Raw genomic sequence first — 19,371 nt, forward strand, 5'->3', positions numbered from 1 at the left:
ACTCTCAAGTAGACAAAAGTCAAATTATGGGCTTCTTGGGGGTCGAAACTGTAACTTACATTTAGATCTCCAGAGCACGGAACCTAGCACAGACAGGTACTCGTTTGTTGAATGTGTAAATAATGGGTAAGTTAATAAAGTCAGATTAAAAGGGCTTCTCTATCCTCTCCACAGTGTACTATTACTATACAAGGGGTTCTTATCATCATCCACCATGCAACCTGTAACTCTTCATAAATACCCACACACAAAGCACAGTGCATCTGTAGGCCATCTCCCCAAGAGGTCCAAATAACCCACACTGCTTCTGAAAAAAATTAAAGCAAATCCCAAATAAAACTTTCAAACAGCTCCCCACTAACTTCAGAATAAAGTCTATACATTTAATTTATAAATAAGGTTCTTTTGCAAATTGGTTCTTGCCTTTCTTTCCAAATACATCTTTTCAAGAACTCTAAATACCTGCCAAATATTTGAACTCACGGCCCCTTAAATATGCCCTGCTCCTGCTTCAACATCTTTAGATGCCACATTTCCGACAAAACTCATAACCACAAAAATTTGGTTTACATAAGTTCTATCCACCTTTCATGGAACAAATCAGGTCCCATCCATTTTACAGACCCTACTGTAACGGTCCCAAAGCAGTGTTAAATTCCTTTCCTGTCCTAAGGTAGTCATGTCCATAGCACTCATCCTACATTCAATGATAGCATGTTGTTGTTTTGTAGAGAGAGACACCCACATACAGATTAACACAGGGTGTGGTAAGCTCCTCCAACCAGTAAATCTCCTAATAGCCAGAACACACTTATGTTACTCTATTGACAGCGGCTAGAAAATTAGCATATATCTTGTAAGTGCTGCTTGTTCGTGCAAATATTAAACATTTTTTCCATTTTAAGATGCAAGTGCCAACTAATGTCTTTTATTATATTTTTAAAAGGGATTTTCAGCTTCCTAGCTTTCTCATCAATTTTATATAGTAATGTTGGCAGCAAAAACAGAACCAGATGTTAAGCTGGCGGAGTTAGACCAACCCTAGGTTCAGCAACCTCAGTACTTGAGTTCTGGCTAAGAAAGGACTCAGAGCCAAGAGAAAGTTTATTTAGAACATCACAGAGGCAGAAGAAGTGAGCCAAGGAAGAAATGGACCCAGGAAACAAGTTAGAGAGGCAAAAGAAGGGCCCCTGGAGCTTAGGGGAAAGAGCGAAGCAAGGAAACCATGTGGAAAGGCTCAGGCTTGCTCAAGAGAGAACCGCACTGGGTCCTCCACCTTGAGGGTATGTATCTGGAGGTCTCAGAGGAGGATCCCAATAGCATATTCATCAGCCTTCCAGATGTGTCCTTTCAGGGCCGTGGTCTCTAATGACTGGTTGGCACCAGAGCAAGGGGTCATTAGTCAATGCAGCGGGTCCTGATGCCAGCCATGGCATTGCTTCTCTGATTTTGCTGCTTTTCTGGGCCTGGAGCTGAAAAACAACTGAGGCCAAGATGTATTTGATGTGGGTAGAACCTCACCGTCCTGGGGACTTAACACTTAAGGGGCTCTTCTCTGGCCCCCTTGTTTGTTCTTCCTCTAAGGGGTCTAATTCATATGACTAGCAACATGCCAGGGGTTGGTCCAAACTGCATGGCCAATGATATGAAAGGTCAGGGGGTCTAAACCATGTGACCAGCAATATGCTTGGGAAGAAAGGTCGCCCTGGGGGCAACATCCTTTTTTCCCCAGTTTTGCCCGTTGCTAGGCACCCTGGGCTTTCCGCCCTGGTGACCTTCTGTACCTGGGCAAACTTCCTTGCTCTGCTCATGTCTTCCAAATGCCTACCACAGTAAGCGCTCTAATAACCAGAAGCATTCCTACATTCCTTCCTGAATCGAAGGTAAGACTATATCATGTACAGTGAGGTTTTAGGAGTAACTATGTTTTACTGTATTTTGATTCTTGAAAAACTGGTAACCTGCAAACACTGTAAGTCTTTAAGCTAACATTATGTGACAATCAGGTATACCCACCCATCTATTAGGACACATAAAGCTATGACAATTTCTTGACTCCTTCTCCCACTTCCACTTCTTTTGGGTTCCACTTTCCCCTAGATATATCTGAGCCAATCCAACACAGAACCCTAGATATATTTCTATCATAGCACCTGTTACACTTAATCATACCTCCTTATTTACAGGTCTGTCTCCCTACTGATTTGCCCCTCTAGATCTGTGCTTTCCAATACAGCAGCCACAAGACAAATGTAGCTATTTAAATTCAAATTTATGTTAATTAAAACTAAATAAAATTTAAAATTTAGTTCCTCAGTCTCACTAGCCACATTTCAAACACTCAAGAGCCACATGTGGCAGGTGACTACCATATTGGACAGCAGAGATACAGAACATTTCTATCATTGCTGTGTCTATGCTGTGTATGTTCCCCAAGGCACATACAGTCTAGCAGGCAGTCTGGCAGGAGCTATGACTAATTTATTTCTTTATCCCAGCACCCAGCACTTAGTAAATGACTCTTAGGAATGACACTGGGTAACAGAGAGCTGCTTCTACCTTTCTTATTATCACACACCATGAGAACCTCTATTCCATACAGTCAATGTCCCTTATAAGCTAGAATCAGTGTATTAATCCACCATTATCCCAACTTGTAGAAAGAGGCAAGAACCACGATAGTTAGAAGATAATCGGAAAGCCTTTGCTTGGCCCCTTTGTCCAAAACAAAGCTCCAATATTTACGTGAGACAGTGAACAAAGGGTCTTTTTTTTTCTTTTTTTTTCAGGTTTAGCATATAACTAAATGGCAGGTGACTCTAAAAGGAACTTTTTTTCAAATATTGGAGCAAACACAACTCAGCAGAAATAAAAACAGGAAGACACTGTTAGAAATTTATCACACTTTTGGGATTCCATGAATTAATACATCCTCAGTATGCTGTTTACATTTTTTTTTTTAATATTAATTTGGCACACATTTTTGGAGGATCTATTAAGGGTTAAGAGCTAAAAAGAAATAAATAAATTCTAATGGCAGATAGAAAGGTATGTTGGCATAATACGAAGTGGTAAATGTTCTATGATAAGGGGAGCTATGAAGAGCACAAAAGAGAGGCTCAGAACTCAGTGGTAAACTGCGGTAGGGGCAGCAGTGGAGGGGAACCACCAGAAGGCTGATTAGAAATGAGCCCAAGCTAAGTCTTAAAGGGTAATTAAAAGGTTGGGAGATGACAAAAGGGTGGGAGAGTGTCACACATAGAGACAATGGCACTGATGAAGGCACAGGAATGTCACCTGGACAGTAAATGCCAAGTGATTCAGTCTGATTGGAACAACATGAAAAAGAAGTAAGATTTGAGACTAATGAGGCAGGAAGAGGCCATATCATTTAAAAAAAAAAAATCACTTTGTATGCTAAACCAAGGGGTTTGAATTTCATCCTCAAAGCTACAGGAAACCTCTAAAGGTTTTAAAACAAAAAAGGAGTACAATATATATTTAACCAAGCTCACAGAAAAGCAGGATGAAGGATGAGCTGGGGGAGGTGAGACAGGAACACAGGGAGATCAGTTAGTAAGTTGCTGTACAAAGTAAAGAGACAAGGATATTTTACCACAATTAAAAAAAAGTGATAAGACAGCGTTCATCTGACGCAAATAGTTTTAAACACAATCTATTTTTAATAGGTCTCTCTCCCTTAGTCTATGCTTCTAAAAGCTATAACACCATGATTTAATTATGCAGCACAACTATAAAAGCAACTATTAAAGTCAATTACATAAGCACTAAAAAATTACACTGCAATCTTTTTCAACAGCCATTCTGGACTTCAAACTAAAACTGCACATTTTTCTCTTTTTCCACTGCACACAATTTTGGAAAAACATTTCAGCCAGCTGAGCACATCTGTGCAGTATGCAACAAGTGTAAACAATTTAACAGGAGTTTAATGAAACATTTCCTATTCTTTATTAGAGGGGAAAAAATTAGAAAATTCTAACATGGCAATATCAAGTTGCAAACTGACATTTTTAAATTTTGTTGTTTTTGTTTTTTTTTTTTTTAATATGAACATACCAATTTTAAAGCCCATCTGGCTGCATGGTGCAGCTATCCTGAATGAATATATAGCATTTTCAGTTATTAGGCACTTGGCTAAAAGCATTCCAAACTGCCATGTGTCATCAATAGCAAGAGCCACGGGTGCTAGGATTGACTGCTTAGGAAGTACCTACATACTCAAACTGGTAGGAGAGGGTTTCTTACTCTGTCCTAGGGAGGAGGGAACACTGAGGACATGGAAGGAACAAACTCACAATTTAAAGAAAATCTTTCAGTTTTACCTCATATTCTCTTAAAGGCAATGGACTCTGATATCACTGATCCCATAGTTCCCTAGCCTACAGAGTTTTACCTACCAAAATCTGAAGAACCAAGGCTTTGAAACTGGACTGAAACTGGGTTGAATTCCACCTCTACCTTTTACAAACTGTTTGAACTTAACACATTGCTTAACCTTCCTGAGACTATTTCTTCACGTGTAAAATAACACCTAACCTTGTAGAGTCGAGGTAGGGATGAAAGCAAGTGTACATAAAATATATATAAAACATCTGGTTCATGTGGCATTCAATAAATAGTAACTACTTTTACACTCTCTTTGTATCTCACTATAATTCCTGTAACAGTAATTATGCACCTACCTTAAAAGTTTATTAGGAGGATTACATGAATCAATACAGGTAAAGGGTTTAGAATAGTGTCCAGCACAGCAGATAATCATTACACATCAGTTGCTATTACTGTGACTATTTCATACCAATATCATAGCATGTTTCACACTGAATTACAATTTATTTGTCATCTTCCTCCCCATCTAATACTAAGCATAAAACTTCAATAAATATCTGCTGACCAGTGGAATAAATAATGGACGAATGCTTGAATGAAGATATAATAGTTCTGTGACAAGAGGAATACCTCTCTGAATTTATCATACAGTCTTTCCACAGTACCTGTTCAATAAAAATGTATTATTTTGTGAATTGAGGTTTTCTGTCAAGTCTGAGCGGTAAGGAGGAAACGTATTCTTGTAGACCCATTTTACAGATAAGCAGCAGAGTCCCACACAGATTAAAGATTACGATCACTCAGCTAGGCCAGGATCTAGAATCCCCTTTACTCTCTCAGAAGTCAGTTCTAGATTTTTGCTAACTAGGGCTTGCTCTCTCTCCATATTCTAAACATTAACTATGGGATTGGTCAAGTTTTTCCAAATCTGTGGTTGCCAAGAGTCAGTAGATACTACCAATAAATGATGTAAAGGTGAAAAGGAAAGTGACCAAATAAGGGGAAAATCCCTGTTTCTTTGAGAGAGAGGAAGCAAAGCCCTGATTTCATTTGACCTGAGCATAGAGAAAGCAATTAAATCTGAAACTAACAAGAGGATAAAGCCCTAACTGTGAACAAATGAGGGCAGGGGATACTGAGAGGGCCAAAAATGAAAGGCGGTATGGAGGTTACAGGCGGTCACCCTCTCCTACAGAAAGCATGACCAGGTACAGTCTTTCTGGGGAATTTGTATTCTTTCATTTAACAAATACTTAATATTCAGTCCCTGCAATGAACCAGGAGAACTTGACAGTATGCAGCAAGAGCCTTATAAAATTTAGACTTTTACTCTAAATACAGTATTCCTAAATTTCATCAAAAGAAAGCTATCAAAAATACAGACCAAAATTTACAACCATGGTGTTATTTATAATACCCCAAAAATGCAAAGTAACCTAAATCTTATGACTAAATAAATTATATCATGCAATGCAACAGTATACAGTCATTAAAACTGATGCTTAATAAAAAATTTCAGTAACATTATAAAATGCTTATGATCTAATGTTAAATTAAAAAGCACTCCACAAAATTGTCTATAGCATGATCTTTATATAAAATAAATTGGAAAAAAACTTTTTAAAAAAATACTGAAAATTTAAAAAGTTAATCTGTCATGGTAGGATAAAGGGAGGATACTGTGAGGACAGGCGATAGGGAGACAATGGCCAAGTTGTCTGATTTTCCATAAGAGGCATTTTCAAAAAGCCACAAGGTGAAGGAGGTTTACAGAAGAAAAACAAGGATATTAAATACCATTAGGATTGATCAAGATCTTTGGAATCTGCTAGATGAGAAGGATGTAAAAGGCATATTATCTTATCCAAAAGGATTATGTCAATTCTAGTAAGATCCGACACAACTACAAGGGTGAAACCCAAAAGGAGAGCAATAAAGAGGAAGTCCAATCAGATTCCCAGGAAATCACTTTCATTCCAGAAAGTCTGTCAACAGCAAAATCAAGTTCAATGAGTAAAGAAGATGGCAGAAACCTAGTGCCAAACTCTGTGTGAGTTCCTTGAGAGTATGGAACCTGTCAATTACCATACAGGGTGATAAAAACCATCAGGAAGGCAGCCGCAAGAATGTGGCAAAAATAGTCTAGAGAGGGTCCAGAACGGCTTCATGGAAGATGACTGATTCCAAGAAGATATGCGTGACCCTAGAGAAAGGGGAGAAGGGCATTCTAAGAAAAAGGGACAGCCCAGAGAATGGAAACAATTTAACACGTCTGGAGAAATGACATTCATTTCAGTGTTGCTAAAATATAAAGTGCAAGCAGGCAAGCAGTGGTTAAAGCTGTGGTTGCAGAAGTCAGTTATCAGGGGCCTGTCCCAGAGGGCCTGAATGCCTTGGGTACTGTTAGTCAAGCAGCTGCACGTGAATCAATGAGGGCACCAGCCCAGAAGGAGCGCACTCCAGCAAAAGAGACAGGCATTATGCAAAGAGAAGTGGAGGTGGTCATCACCAGAATATGAGCTCCAAAAATCTCATTTGTCTTGGTCACTGCCATGTCTCCAATACTAAAAACAGTGAGGACAAAAAAGCTGCGCTATAGATATTTATGAAGAAAAAGAGAGGGAGGCTTCCTTAAAAAGCAATGGGGAATTCAAAATTGCCAAAAGATACAAGCAATCCAAGCATTCAACAGATGTATGCATTTTTTTTAATGTTGTATATCTACATACAATGAGATACTATTAGTCAGCCTTAAAAAAGAAGGAAATTCTGACACATAATGAAGATATTACGCTAAGTAAAATAAGTCAGTCATAAAAAAACAAATACTGCATGATTCCACTCATATGAGGTACTTAGAGTAGTCAAATTCGTAACAACAGAAAGTAGAATAGTGGTTGCTGGGAGCTAGAAGGAGGAGGAAAAAGGCAGTTACTGTTTAATGAGTGCAGCTTCAGTTGGACAACATGAAAAAGTTCTGGAGATGGATGGTGGGATTGTCGCACAACATTAGTGTCCATAATGTCACTGAACTGTACACTCTAAAACAGCTAAAATGGTAAATTTTATATTTACACATATTTACCACTATTTTTAAAAAATTGTAAGACCCACCAAAAAAGTTACTTAAAAAGAATGCAATGGGTCCTGGCTAGTGTGGCTCAGCATATTGAGCGCTGGCCTGTGAACCAAAGTGTTGCCGGTTCAATCCCCAGTCAGGGCACAGGCCTGGGCTGCAGGCCAGGTCCCCAGTTGGGGGCGTGCAAGAGGCAACCACACATTGAAGTTTCTCTCCCTCTCTTTCTCCCTCCTTTCCCCTCCCTTGAAAAATAAATAAATAAAATCTTTTTTAAAAAAAAGAAAAGAAAGCAATGGGTAAACAAAAAGAAATGGAAAAAAGGACAAAGAAATAGGAGTTATTACTCTGAAGAATATGGCTAATCCTTAGGAGCTTAGAGTCAAAGGCAAAAAGCAATGTCTCCTCTATCTATCCCTTCAACCATTTCCAGCCACGTCCCAATTTAGTAATTTTACATACAGTTGACTGCTCCTTAAAACTAATGCTAAATGCAGAACCCCCAAGGGGTCACAAACAAGCAAATCCATGGGTAGTCTGACAGATATGTTATGGAAAAAGAGTCTCACTGACTTTATATCATTATTGTTAGTAACAGTGAAAAACACATATAATTTACTTGAACATTAATATGTATGAAGTACTATAGTTGGAGCTTTATGTATGTTATCTCTAATCATAAGAGTAACACTGAAAGGTAATTCTATATTTTCATACTAACTCATCTAGGCCGATACAGATATAAATGGTAAAGTTGAAATCTGAATCTAGGTCTATCTGATTCCAAAAGCCTCATAGAGTGATCAGTTGTTGTCTCAAAAGCACTGGCTTCCTTACTCCCCAGCCAGGTACCTCTCAGTGCTACTGCTCAGGCCTTGGCCCCTGATTTGTCCTCCCTCCAGCTCTGCTAAAAATTATCAGTTGGGAGTACCTAGATTGACTCATTACCAAATACCTTTCTAGGCATATCCAATGGCCAGAGATGGGGATGCTCTGGGCATTGAGCCACTGCAGGAAGAAAGAGGTGTGGCTCACGATGGTCTTTCAGACTCCAAACTGACCAAGCAGGATGTAGAGACACTTAAAATATTTGTAACAACATTTGCTCCAGGAGGGCACTCCACTGGCACTGGTGCTGCTTAACTACACTTCATTGATTAATAGCCTTCACTCCCTTTCCTCCCCCAGACAAGACCTGGAAATCATTACCTTCTAGCCCATTTTCCCTCAGCCTCTCCCCCTCCCATCTGTACCACTCCCAGCTCCACCAAACCCACTGCTCCTTAAAGCTCTGCTGAGTGACATCTACTACCCAATGAACTAATCACATCTGTACAGTTCTCAGATACTTCCAAACATTAAATTATATATTCCTTACAAAATAAGTATTAATATCTTTAGTTGACTGAACTGGCTCAGTTTAGTCTAAGTAAATAAATAAGTAGTGGGAAATAGCCATTAGAAAAAGAGGTCACCTTCCTTGTTTCTTGTTTAGTTTTGTTTTGTTTTGTTTTTTTGAGCCAAGAACCTTTCTCAAAAGCCTCCAGTAGTATTCCTGTCATGTCTCACTGGCTAGACTTTGGGCACCCATTCCTAAATCATTCATTGGCATGGGGCATGGAATTACTAATTGACTTAAATTGCTTAGGGTGGAACGGAAGTTGGCAAAAAACACAACCACCACACTGCTCATCACCTCTAGGACACTGACACAAAACAATGAAGGAAGCAGATTGCCACCAGGGCTCTTCTTTTACATTTCTTACATGTCATAAGGACCCTGAAGACTCAAAGCGTCAGAACCGCTGGCCCTGGGAAAAGAGAACAGACATTCCATAGAGTTGAGTCTGTGGAGAGCACTCAGGAAGATGATTTAGAGACCCTAGTGCTAATAATAGTACTATACTAACACTTTTGGGCTGGCCAAAAAGATTTTTTCCATAAAATAAAAAGACATTTTTCATTTTCACTAATAACTTTATTGATTTGGATATTTTGAGTATATCAGCTATCTCCATCCATTGGCTTCTAGTAGGTAGAGGCCAAGTGTGCTGTTAAACATCTTCCAATACATGAGACATAGCAAAGAATTATTTGGCCAAAATGTCTATAGTACCAAGAAACTTTGCAAACCACTTTTGACATGTTTGAGTAATCACAACACTTTCTCCATATACTGCACAAATCTTTTTTTTGCATTTCAGTTGCATTTTTACCTTTCTTAAAATAATAAAACATAATACACCAAAAATGTTGCTTATTTTCTTCCACCTTCAATATTAAAATGGCTGCACAAAAATTTACCGGTTTTGATAAGTTTTTTTTTAAATGCATGCTGATATGACAGCTCTCACAATACAATCTAACAAAATTGTTTCAAACGAAGTTAAAGACTACTAGAGCCACCTTATGGAAAAAACTGAATGAACTTTTTGGCCAACCCAATAGCTCTAAACTTAAAGCCTTCTATGTATGCTTTAATAAGAGACTGACTTTCCTCAACTCCTCAGAGTCCCCTTCAGTAAAGAGACCACTTAAATCAGTGTTTTCAAAATGGTCTTCAGAGAACTAAGGGTTACCAAAGGTATCCAGGACCAGATGTAAACAGAAGGAGGATACAAAGGAGTAGTGTTATAAGCCCCACTTCAACCAGAGCAGCTCCCATTTGATCTTTGTACAAAATCTCATGTAACATTTGGTAGGGGAAAAGTTCTAGTGCTTTCCATTTTTTTTTTCAATCACTAAAACAGATGATAATATCCCTTCCAGATTAACATTCTGTTTTTCAGATATCAGCTGAACAATCCCCCATTAATCACTTTACCATATTTCCTAAGGTTATGAAGGACCTTCATATTGATAAATCCAATGGACATTGACTTTATTTTTATTTGATCTCAAATATAAATGTAGCTTTAATCAAAGGAAACGTGCAAGTACATATGTATTAAAATAGCCCAAATTAAAATAGTGATAATACTAAATGCTGGCAGGGACGCGGAGAAACTGGGTTTCTCATACATTGCTGGTAGAAATATGAAAGTTACAGTAACCTGGAAAAATGTTTCACAGGTTCTTATAAAACTAAACATACACTTACTATACAACCCAGCAATTGCACTCTTGGGTATTTATCCCAGAGAAATAAAAACATAAAAACCTGTACAGAAATGCTCATAACAGCTTATTTGTAATAGCAAAAACCTGGAAACAACCCAAATGTTCTTCAACAGGTGGATGGTTACATAAATAATAATACATCCTTAAGATGGAATTCTACTCAGCAAAAAAGAGGGCAAAATATTGATACATGCAACAATCTGGATGAATCTCAAGGGAATTATGCTTAGTGAGGCCTATCCCAAAAGGTTATATGTTATATGATTCTATTTACATATCATTCTTAAAATGACAAAATTATACAGATGGAGAAGAGATTAGTGATTGCCAGGGAACAGTAACAGGAACAGGCTGGTAGACAGAGGGAGGTGTGTGTATAAACATGAAGGGAGGTGGACAGTAAAAGGGAATCCCTTTGTCCGCGATGAAATAACTTTCCACCTTGATTGCAGGGCTAATATCACACAAATTTATACATGGAATAAAATCCAATAAAACTATACACACACACACAGAGGAATACACGGATATAAAATAAAATAGTGAAAATGAATGAACAAAGTCTGTGGTCTAGTTAATATATGGTACAAGTATCAATTATCTGATCTTGCTTTTTTTGTTCTACATTATATAAAATGTCACCGCTAGAGCAAGTTGGAAGAATATACAGGACTCAGTTTATTTTTACTTCCTGTGGTGTTATAATTATTTCAAAATAAAAAGCTTTTTTAAAGCAATACAATTCAACAAACACTAAGTATCTACAATATGTAGGGTACTGTGTAAAGTACTTCATAATGGAATGTTATTCATCAAAAAAATTAGCCCTGGCTGGTGTGGCTCAATGGATTGAGCGCCAGCCTGCAAACTGAAAAGTTGTGGGTTCAATTCCCAGGCAGGGTGCATGCCTGGGTTGCAGGCCAATGTTTCTCTCCCTCTTTTTCTCCCTCTCTTCCCCTCTCTCTAAAAATAAATAAATAAAATCTGCTTTTTAATTATATAATGCAATGTAGTATAAAACTAAATTTTTTTCCAATTTTGATAACCTTGGCTTATCCATTTTAAAAATTAAGATACTTTTGGCTGAGACTATTAACTCTTTTCTCTAATATGGCAACTATTATAACCTGAATTTATTATCAACATATTTATAAAGTGCATCATTACTTCTACATGCCAGAAAGCACATTCTTTACACCATTAACAAATATATCAAGAGCTCAGAAATGTATCATCAGCTTTCCTTTTTACAGCATAGAGAGAGCCTGGAAGGTGAAAAAATGTGAGTTGGGGAAAAAAAACCCACTTAGGAAAAAAATTGAAAGAAGAGCAAATACAGTTGAACATATACTGGGACAGGAGGAAAAGTATTGGGTTGGCCAAAAAGACCATTTAGTTTTTTTCTGTAAAATAAAAGACATATTTTTCATTTTCACCAATAACTTTACTGATTTGGATATTTTGAGTATGTCAGCTATCTCCCTCTATTGGCTTCTAGTGGGTAGAGGCCAGGGGTGCTGCTAAATATCTTTCAATATATAAGGCAGCCCCACAGCAAAGAATTATTTGGCCAAAATGTCAGTAGTACCAAGAAACTTAGCAAGCCACTTTTGACATGTTAAATCAGTCACAGCAACTTCTCCATAACACTACACAAATCTTTTTTTGCATTTCAGTTGCATTTTTACCTTTCTTAAAATACACTATAATACGCCGAAAATGTTATTTTCTTCCATCTTCACTATTAAAATGGCTGCACAAAAATTCACCAATTTTGATTACGTTTTTTAAAATGCATGCTGATACGATAGCTGTCACAATACAATCTCACAAACTTGTTTGAAATGAAGTTGAAGACAACTACGTGGTACTAGAGCCATTGTATGGAAAAAACTAAACGAACTTTTTGACTAACCCATTAGCTTCTCAGAAAATATCCAACCTGAGAAATAGAATTAAGCCAGACCACAAAGGAAGTCCCTGGCAGAAGGTGTAACTGGTACAGAGAAACAAGGAACCCCTGAGTCCCCAGAAAGGGGCAAGAGGTGGACATGTATCCTGCAACTGGAGCCTCTGGATGCCTACAATGCGTGTGGATGGTCTGGGCTCCTACATAAAGTCTTGATTCCAGCCAAATGAGCCTACAGGTTCCCCCCACTATTCGAAAGTAAAGCATTCCTGTGAAATCCTTCATAAGCCAAAATGCCATAAAGTAAAGAAGCAATTACCACTGATTTACACAAAAAATTTTTTGAGCATTCCCAGACCCAAAATTCAACGCACACATAATGTCTTAATTTTGTTCACCACTTCAAAACATTTCATTACGTCCAGTTTTATGCTAAGTATAACAACACCCTTATAAGGTCTCTTAGGCTTTTCTAACACCTTAGCACATTACTAACAGATGCACAAAATATTATAAATCAAGATTAAAAAAAAAGATGCTTATAGACACAGTTAAAGCTACGGCATCTTGATGCTGGGATACTGAGGGTAGTTCCAGCAGAAGGAGCTTGGCCATGCCACTCTTGCTGCTCGGGTACGAGCTGTCTCCCTAACAGCTTGCTGCAAAACTAACACTGAGCACTATCTTTGCTTTTAGTCTTTTTTCATAAAAGTGAAAATCCAAAAGAAATTTGAATTTCTTTCGGTTAAGCAAAATAGTACTAATATAGGTCCTTTGTAAAAGTGAAGTGGAATAAAGCAAACTTTTGAAAAGTGGGGACATCTATATGTGCACCTATTCCTCTGTTGGGAAGTCTCCTAGTTACCCAGTCCAAAAATGGTCTCCCCCTCTTCTGGCTCCTACAATCACAGAAGAGAAGATTAAGTCCCACGTCTGGGAACTTACCCTATACTACTTTAAACTGTAACGTGAACATTTTAATCCATTTCCCCTGTGAGTAGGCCCTTACAAAAGACACTGTTTAAAAACAGTATAAAGCATGTAAACAAAGAACGTTTGGTTCAGGTTTTATGCCAATATAGCTATGTCCGTGCTGTTCCCTACACATGAATGATAAACTCAGTTAAATATTAAATTGCTTTCCCAGAGAAACTGTCTTGTTTTCTCCATTTAAAGGTCATCCTTCTCCCCTACGTTTCTAAGAAATTCAGAGGTCAATTTGTAGTTAGCCTACAGCAAGTGAGGAGACATTTATTATTCTATGTTCATTAGTACTGAAATTTTCTTTTTTATATCATTTAAAAAAAATAAAATTACTGTCGTAAGCTACCCTAAGTCCTTTGTAGAATACACCGAAGACCACACAAATTTGGTATACTTTACTATATCCCTAATAAGTGTATTAAAATTATGACATATAAGCTGGTATGTGTGGCTCAGTGGATTGAATGTTGGCCTGCAAACCAAAGGGTCGCTGTTTTGATCCCCAGTCAGGGTACATGCCTGGGTTGTGGGCCAGGTCCCTAGTAGGGGGCACATGAGAAGCAACCACACATTGATGTTTCATTCCTTCTTTCTCACTCCCTCCCTTCCCTTCTAAAAATAAATAAATCTCTTAAAAAATAAATAAAATAAAATTATGACATATTAGACTGAAAACAGTATAGCCATTCACTTTTTTAAAAAATCCAAAAACCACCCTGGCCAGTGTGGCTCACTTGGTTGCAGCATCATCCCATAAACCGAAAGACTGCGTGTTCAATTCTCCATCAGGGCATGTGCCTGGATTACAGGTTCGTCCCTGGACATACTAGAGGTCCCTGGTCAGGACCTATATGAGAGGCAGTGGACTGAAATTTCCCTCTCATATTGATGTTTCTTCTCTCCCTGTCTCTCTCCCTCCCTTCCCCTCTCTCTAAAATCAATGAGCATGTCTTCAGGTGAAGAATAAAAAAAAAATCCATAAACCAACGTCTTTATCAGGACCCCTTCCATTGCTGAAATTATTTTATTTTATATCCGCATCATTTAACTAAGTGGTGAAAAGTGACACTTCCCTCACTTTGGACAATGATAATTTTGGAGGTAATTTAAGTATCCTCTTCTATGTGATTCTTGATCTTGTGGTTCAATGCTGCAATCTTAGAAAGGACTGTGATTTAAAACATTACAAGGGAATATTTACAGCTGTATAACCTCTCTCTATCTCTCTGACCTTCATAACTGGGGAGAGCAATTCTTACCCTGAAGGGCTCTTTTAGAGATTATATAAGACAATATTATGTAAATCATGTAGCAGGTCCTCGGTATCATCTGATTCAGACCTGAGTCTACAATCTAGGTATTTTTGCTTCAAGGTGAAAGTGTTTTCCATCAAAGAATGAAGTCTATAATGTTAGCCAGACTTTTTCCATTTAATTTCTTGCTTAATCTGATTTGATTTTAAAGTGCAATAAAGAACTAAAGGTTTCCTACTGACGGGGTGGTTCTGCCAGAACCTGGTCAACACGTTCCCACGGCACCTGTCAAACACTGATATATGTTAGTGTTTAATTAAGCAAGGTATTAATTCATAAGGGATTCAGGGAGGGGACATTTACTGAGCTATTCAATAGGGCATCACCATACTATACACTACCCTTGGTGAACAGACTCTCTAATGCCACTACTCTCTATATCTTTTATCATTTAATACCAATGCAATGGATTGGTGAAATCAATGAAACTATGGCAAGAAAAGATTCATAGGTGGCTTTTCAAGCAATTCCAGACCAAGGTTTCATCCCTATCAGGTATTTAATGTTCATCTCTATCATTCACCTAAGCCAGGTCCTTCAAATATTCCTAGCAGATTCTTGAATGATGTCATTTCACTGAAGTCTTATTACAGTGCTGATAAGATGCTGTGTGAAATTTCACTCCTGTTTATATCAATTGGCTTATAGAAACTGGTTTTGTTATATGTAATTGCACTTAACAGTTGAAGAACCTAACAAGGATGTTGAAAACTAACTGTATGCTCTACAAGGCTCAGTCACATTTTATTTTCTGTCATAATTCAACCAATAATGTCAGCTCTCTAGCTTAACTGTATAACCTAAACTCTGAAGACAACTCTGTACTTATCTAATACTAGCTAACAGGTATTAGTTAAGTAAGGTTTAGAGATAATTTATGTAGAATGGCCACACAATGTCTGGCATGAAGAAAGGAATACAATAAACTGTAGCTGCTACTGTCATCATTAATAAGTATTCATGAATGTTCACTATTCTCCCAACGTTGTACTGAGTACTAGGGGGAAACAACAGGTATAGATGTAGTCCCATTATTTGAAGGTATACAATCTAATTGAGAGAAAACAAGTTAACCACTATATATAATGACATAGTTGAATGAATGATTTGGCATAGACCAAGTGCAGAAGGAGATCAGAAAACTTTTCCTTCCATTAATTCACAAAAACTCTTGAGTCAGGCAGGACAGACACTACTATTTACATTTTACAGGAAAAAAAAAACAGACTAAGAAAGAAAATATGTTCATAGAAGTCATTCATGCACTTACAAATTCTAGGTCATGCACTATGATAGGTACAGAAGAGGAATAGATAGATAAATCAGTTAGGACTCTTTCTATTGTAAATGACAGAAAACTTACTCCAAACTAGTTTAAGCAGAAAGTCTAATAACTGGCTTAATTCCCTGAAGCCCAAGATAAAGATAGACTAAGGAGGAGCCTCAATTATGAGCTGAAAGTTACCAACTCCATCTAGTTATTTTTACTTCCTCTATGTTGGTTCTCTCATCAGCCAGAGTCTCCTCTCACATGGCAAAAAGGTTTAGCACTTCTAGTCCTTCTAGAAGCTAACACCCTTCTAGTCCAGCAGGACTGAGAGAGGGTCTTTTGCAGTGGCTCTCACAGAAGTCCTTAACATCCAGTTAAGGCAAACCAGCTTAGAATACCTATTTACCCCTGGTTCAGGTACACCAGAACTCAGAAGGCCCTACCCAAACCACATGGGACAAAGAGGGAGGAGGTATGGTTCCCAAAACCAACATCTGAGGCCATTACTGAGATAAGAGAGAAACTAAGGGAGCAAATGACCAATGTCTACCACAGGAATCCTACAACTGTTCTCTCAGGGAATACAGAGTTTAGGGCAATGATTATTCACAAGTACAGATGTCTGGTAGAAAAGGGGGTTAGAGGTACAGTTCTAACAAGAAAGAACCATAACTGCAGTAAATAGCAGTAAGTGCAACTGCAGTGGATATGTCCAAGTATCACAGCATCCACAAATAAAAAGGCATTAAGGCCACCACAGGAGTCAGGGAAGTCTTCACAGAGGTGGTACTGACCAAACTCAGCCCTCACAAGAAGAGGTCAAGTAGGAAATCCCCCAGCTACACCAGAAAACCAAGGTTTCCAGATTCCCTGTCAACAGCCTTTTCTACTACTAAGTCCTAAGGAGTGGAAAATGCGCACGGGGGCATTGAGGTGACTGCTACTGAAGCTCATTCAGACCAGCTGTCAAAATTGCTCAGCACTTAAAAGGGCCTGTCACACAAGCAGCAGAACCATGAATACCCTGCCAACCCTACAGAAAGAGGTTTCAGCTAGATCCATTCATGATCCAAACGTGAAGCTGGAAAATCCATCATTCCCCAGGACTTTAGTTTCTTCACCAGCCACCATATTGCCTTTTTCCACTATATATGTAAGGGTTGAAAGCTGAAAGAGAAAAGTACCAAGCACACTAAGCTGAGACCACATATCACATGACAAAGTTTTTAAAAAACCACAAAACTGACATTTCTACACACGCAGTTTATGCTCATTAAAATAGCATGATTTACCAAAAAGGTGAGGTTTGAGGTCTGCGTAGTCCCTGCCACTTACTAATTGTGGAACCTTGGGCAAGTCACTCTTCTGACCCTCAGTTTTCTCACCCATAAAAATGGAAAACATAAGTATAACATCTTTATTCATAAAGTTACAGAAAAAAACAATATAAAGGGAAAGCACTTGATCAAATTATAAAGCATCATGTGAACATTAGTTACTATGTTCTTTAACTCTATGCAGAAACATGTTTCAAAGTAAATTATATGACTTCTACTTTTACGAAGCGCAAAATCCTCACTGCTCCAAAACACAGGGACTACATAGTCTTTTGGATTTGAAAGAGATCAAAACTGTTTCCAGGGAAGGCTTATAAAAACAGTACTGCATAAAACATCCTTGATTTGTTTTAAGGGCTGGTACACAATTAAGATTCCACTGTTTTCACCAGGCTCTTAAGGCATCCAATTAAGTAATAATGTGAGAAAGGAGCTCTTAATTATGGAGGAAAACTTTCACAAGCCAGTGACAGGTGTGCAGGGCTCAAGCTGAGATCAAAATAGTTGACTACAGCATTAATCCCCCCTTTCCTTTTTCCCAAAGACACTTGAGTGAAAAGTAAACTAGACCAATGACTGCCATATTTCAAGCCTTATTACCTTTATCACATTAACATCCACCAATTGAGTTTTAAAGGATTAACACCAAAACAGATGGTTTAAACCCACAATAAGTGAGCTTCAGTGATCAGAAATATAATGACCAAGTTGAATTTACATTCATCACTAAGATGTTACCATATCTCCCTAAATTGTGCACATTGTTTTTCATTTTCATATACTTTGCAAATGACCTTAATAAACTATCTTTAAATGGATGCATTTTTTAAAAATTAGCCTACCTTTCTTCCAAAATGTATAGCAAACCTACTTGTCCCCTTGATTTAATCAATAAAAATTAAAGTCAGGCATCCAACATTAATTTTGCCTATTACAGACCAATTGTTTTAGCAGCACCTGCATGAACGCCAAATAAAACACACCCGCAAAATCCAAATGGAAAAATAATTTTCCCATTAGTTTCATTATTCTAATGTAAAAGTGTGACTTTTCAAAGAGATGAACTTTTACAAACTAAAGACTTTACCTGAATGCTAAATATGTGTTAGGGCAATGATTATGCCGCTAAAGTGCCCATTTGTTGAAAGAGACCTTTTCAAGCAGGGTTACTCTTGAATGCCACATAAAAGAGCTCCAGGAAGATCAGATCACAAAATGTGGTGCTAGGAAGCAAATTCCAAGAAATATGTACACTCCCACATAGGATGAGTCATTATGATAAGAAAAACACAGGATTAGGATTCAAGTAACAACAGTCCGTCACGTACTCCAGTTAGTCAAGCAATTATTGACTGGCTGCTCTCTACCAGGCACAATATTGAGTGCTGATGATATAAGGAAGGCACATGTCAAATTAGTACAATAAAGTGACAGGCATCAACACAGGAGAAGCATGAAGAGGAAATAGTTGATTCTACCTAGAAAAGAGAGCAACAGCTTTATAGAGGAAGTGATGTTGGTGCTAATTTTTTTTTAAAGGCTGTGTTTGCCAAGTTGAGAAGAAAGGACCATTTAAATGGAAGAAACAACATGACTAAAAGTTTGGCAATATAAAAACATATGGTAAATCCCAGAGAGTGCAAGTGGTTTGGCGGGGTCAGGCTAAGAAGAGGAGGTCATTAGAGGTGACACTGGCAGCAGAGGAAAGAATGGAGGCTACAGTCTGGCAAGAGACACTGAGAGTCTGAGCTGAGGCCGCAGCTGTAGGGATGGAGAGAAAGGCATAGATTTGAGAAATGGGAAGGTGATAATATCTACACAGCTTAGTGACTGCGGAAGGATGGGAAGGTAAGGAAAGCCCCAATTTCCAGCTTGTGTGACTGAGAGAATGGTGGTGTCATTCACTGAGATAAGAAACACCAGAGAAGAAGGTTTGGGAAAGAAGATAATGAGTTCCATTGTGAGTCAAACATGTGACTCTAAACCAATCACTTAATACCTCAAAATCA

The 19,371-nt window shown here is 38.1% G+C and overlaps 1 protein-coding gene across 3 annotated transcripts in view; it reads right to left on the reverse strand.

Annotated features, from left to right (window-relative positions):
* FAM168A (family with sequence similarity 168 member A) overlaps nt 1–19,371 on the reverse strand; it is a 172,613-nt gene that overhangs the window by 120,246 nt on the left and 32,996 nt on the right. The window lies entirely within an intron of this gene.

The sequence above is a fragment of the Pteronotus mesoamericanus genome, unplaced genomic scaffold (genome assembly GCF_021234165.1).
Source record: "Pteronotus mesoamericanus isolate MK-2021 breed Mesoamerican mustached bat unplaced genomic scaffold, CSHL_Meso_final contig_33, whole genome shotgun sequence".
Lineage (NCBI taxonomy): Eukaryota > Metazoa > Chordata > Mammalia > Chiroptera > Mormoopidae > Pteronotus > Pteronotus mesoamericanus.